At 43.3% G+C, this 3,784-nt stretch overlaps 1 pseudogene; it reads left to right on the top strand.

Moving 5' to 3' along the window:
- Window positions 1–1,507: 1,507 nt before the first annotated feature.
- On the top strand, window positions 1,508–2,150 carry LOC131502019 (large ribosomal subunit protein eL32-like; annotated as a pseudogene).
- The last annotated feature ends 1,634 nt before the right edge of the window (window positions 2,151–3,784 follow it).

The following is a 3,784-nucleotide window of genomic DNA, read 5'->3' on the forward strand; positions in this document are numbered from 1 at the left end:
CATGCTTAGCACAGAGCCCAACACAGTGTTCAATCTCATGACCCTGGGATCATGACCTGAGCCAAAATCAAGAGTCAGATGCTCAACCAACTGAGCCACCCAGGTGCCCCTCATTTTTATTTTAAAGCACTTACCCTTGATCAGGGTGTCTTAGCCAAGGCTCTGTTGACATCTTGGGCAAGACTTTTCTTTGTTGTGGGGCCTGTACTGTGCCTTGTAGGGTGTTTAGTAGCTTCCCTGACCTCTACCCACTAGATGCCAGTAACACCTCCCTCGTTGTGACAGTCAAAAATGTCTCTAGATATTGAATATCCCCTGGGGGACAGGATTGGCCCCTTGCTGTCTGTTGAGAACCATTGCCTTAGAGTGAAAGATTCTAAAATTGTAAATTTGAAAATAAAAAAGACAGCTTTATTGAGATGTAATGCATAGACCACACAGCCTTTTAAAAGTGGTTTTTAGGGGTGCCTGGGTGGCTCAGTTGGTTAAGTGTTTGACTTCGGCTCAGGTCATGATCTCATGATCCATTAGTTTGAGCCCCATGTCAGGCTCTGTGCTGACAATTCAGAGCCTGGAGCCTGCTTCAGATTCTGTGTCTCCCTCTCTCTCTGCCCCTCCCCTGCTCATGCTCTCTCTCCCTCAAAAATAAATAAAACATTAAAAAAATGTAAAAGTGGTTTTTAAATGTCTTTACAAGGTCAAGCAGCCACTACCACAGTCTAACGTTAGAACAGTTTTGACCCCCCTAAAAGAAACCTCATGCCCATTAAAAGTCAGCCCTTATTCCTCACCACCCTAGGCAGCCACTAATCTATTTTCTGTCTCTATGGATTTGCCTATTCTGGACATTTCATTTAAGTGAAATTATACAATATGTGATTTTTGTGACTGGTTTCTCTCATGTAGCATAATGCTTTCAAGATTCACTGGCTTTTTAGCATGTATCAGGACTTCATTCCTTTTTAAGGATGAATAATATTCCATTGCATTGGTAAACCACATTTTGTTTATCCATTCATTCATCGGTTGATGGACATTTGGCTTACGTCTACCTTTTGGCTATTATTAATAGGCTGCTATGCACATTTGTGCACAGACTTTTGTGTGGACATCTATTTTCATTTCTCTTGAATGAAAGGGATGGAATTACTGGGTCATATAAAACACCTTTAAAACAGCAAATTCTTTTTTTCAAGATATATCTTAAGGCAAACCCAAAATACAAGATAAATTGAAATTCAGTGTTTGAAGGGAGGTTAGCTGGAGCTCCAGAACCCTGCCTAGGATGCCCCTTGACAACCCTGGTGGCCCTGAGATGTCTCCACAGAGCATGGGTGGGGGCAGAGGGGAGGTACAGGGCAGGGTTCCCGGGGACACAGCCTGCATTTCTGTGCTTCAGAGACTTACAGAACCTTCCAACAAAATTAAAAAAAAAAAGAATGATTAGTAACTAAGCTCACAACTTTCACCAAGAAGGAGAAAAGCAGGGGTGCCTAGTTGGCTCAGTTGGTTAAACGTCTGACTCTTGGTTTCGGCTCAGGTTACGATCTCACAGTTCGTGAGTTCGAGCCCTGAGCTGGGCTCTGTGCTGGCAGTGTGGAGCCTGCTTGGGATTATCTCTCTCCCTCTCTCTCTGCTCCTACCACCCCTCTCAAAATAAATAAATGCATTAAAAAAAAGAGAAAATCAGTCTCTTCCTCCATGCTGCCTGTGGAGGTGGCAGCTATCTCCTACTCAGCATCATGGCCACCCTTAGAACCCTTGTGAAGCCCAAGAGCATTAAAAAGAGGACCAAGAATTTCATTTAGCACCAGTCAGACCAATATGTGAAAATTATGTGCAACTGGCAGAAACCAGAGGCATTGACAATAGGGTGCACAGAAGATTCAAGGGCCAGATCTTGATGCCCAATATTGGTTATGGGACCAACAAGAAAACAAAGACTATGTTGTCCAGTGGCTTCTGGAAGTTTCTAGTCCACAATGTCAAGGAGCTTGAAGTGCTGCTGATATGCAACAAATCTTACTGTGCTGAGACTGCTCACAATGTCTCCTTCAAGAAGAGGCAAAGCCATTGTGGAAAGAGCAGCCCAGTTGGCCATCAGAGTCACCAAGCCCAATGCTAGGCTGTACAGCAAAGAAAATGAATAGACAGCTTATGTGCATATTATATTTGTGTTAATAAAACCATAAAACTGAAAAAAAAAACAAGAAGGAGAAAACCACAAAACAATTTGGCAATCGCTGTGTGCTTGTTTGTGTCTAGGATACCTCCATGTTTAGTCTCCCATATTAAAGCTTTATTCTTCATCTCCTCCAGGCCCCATGTCTTGGCTTGCAATGTGTTTCCAGTTTGCTGTTTCCTGTCCAGGTCCAGTTCTACCATCTGGATCTCTACTTTTATTTCCTCACTCCATAATAATCACAGGTCCCTTAATTGGTCCCTCGGCAGTCTCCTTCTAGTTTTTCCTTCTCTGGCCTATCTAGTCTGCCCCAGCGAGGCGAGGCTTTGGAACAGCATTGCTGTGATTTGGTCTCCACCTTTTGGTCAATGACATGAATTCAAGTTAGTTCTGTTCTATTCTATTCTATTCTATTCTATTCTATTCTATTCTATTCTATTCTATTCTATTCTATTCATTTATTTGTTTATTTATCATGCGCAGAATTTACTGTGCTGGGAATTCTGGAAGGGTTCCAGATATACATCAGAGTCCCTGTGTTTCATTCGGACAGATAAGGCAGTTACAGTAGTATGTGGTAAGAGCCATTGGAATGGCACAAACACAAAAATAGTTAGCGATCTTTTCTGGCGGGTGAGATTGTAGATGACTTTGCGAATGGGACAGCACTGAAGAACTGGTAGGAATTCTTTATATGGAGATGGCAGTAGTAGGGCATCTGGTGGAGAGGATGGCATGAACGAGGGGATGGAAATAGGAAAGCACAGGTGATATAAGAGTCAAATAATTGAAGTAGATGAGTAATGGAAGATCAAGTAGTGCAGTTATGTAGACCAAAGAGAGTGGAAGGCTTTGAAAGCCAGGCCCAAGGGTTTGAAGTTTATGTAGTGGACATTGTAAAACAAGTGATGTGGGGTTTCTCTGCGATTTGTAGTTTTCCTGACCTATTGTTAAGAGATGCTATGATGCAGTTGAAAGGGTTTTGATGCAAGGCTTTGGGGAATCCATGAACTTCTGTCTTGAACTCTTTATGATTTCTTCCAGTTGCTTTATCTCTTTGGGCTGGGATTTCCTTGTCAATAAATCAAGGTGTATGGAACAAAATGATCTTCCAGCATCTCTCCTCCTGATTTTAAGCAGGGACCAAGAAGCCCTGATGCTATTTGAAGAATTAGGATGTTGGGCTAAGGGCTGTGGAAAGATGGCAAGGATCATTTGTGGGATTTCCATGGAAAAATGAGTCCTATTTGGAAACATTGGAATGGCACAAAAACAGACACATAGACCAATGGAATAGAATAGAAACCCCAGAACTAGACCCACAAACGTATGGCCAACTCATCGTTGACAAAGCAGGAAAGAACATCCAATGGAAAAAAGACAGTCTCTTTAACAAATGGTGCTGGGAGAACTGGACAGCAACATGCAGAAGATTGAAACTAGACCACTTTGGGGCGCCTGGGTGGCGCAGTCGGTTAAGCGTCCGACTTCAGCCAGGTCACGATCTCGCGGTCCGTGAGTTCGAGCCCCGCGTCAAGCTCTGGGCTGATGGCTCGGAGCCTGGAGCCTGTTTCCGATTCTGTGTCTCCCTCTCTCTCTGCC

The sequence above is a fragment of the Neofelis nebulosa genome, chromosome X (assembly GCF_028018385.1).
Source record: "Neofelis nebulosa isolate mNeoNeb1 chromosome X, mNeoNeb1.pri, whole genome shotgun sequence".
NCBI lineage: Eukaryota > Metazoa > Chordata > Mammalia > Carnivora > Felidae > Neofelis > Neofelis nebulosa.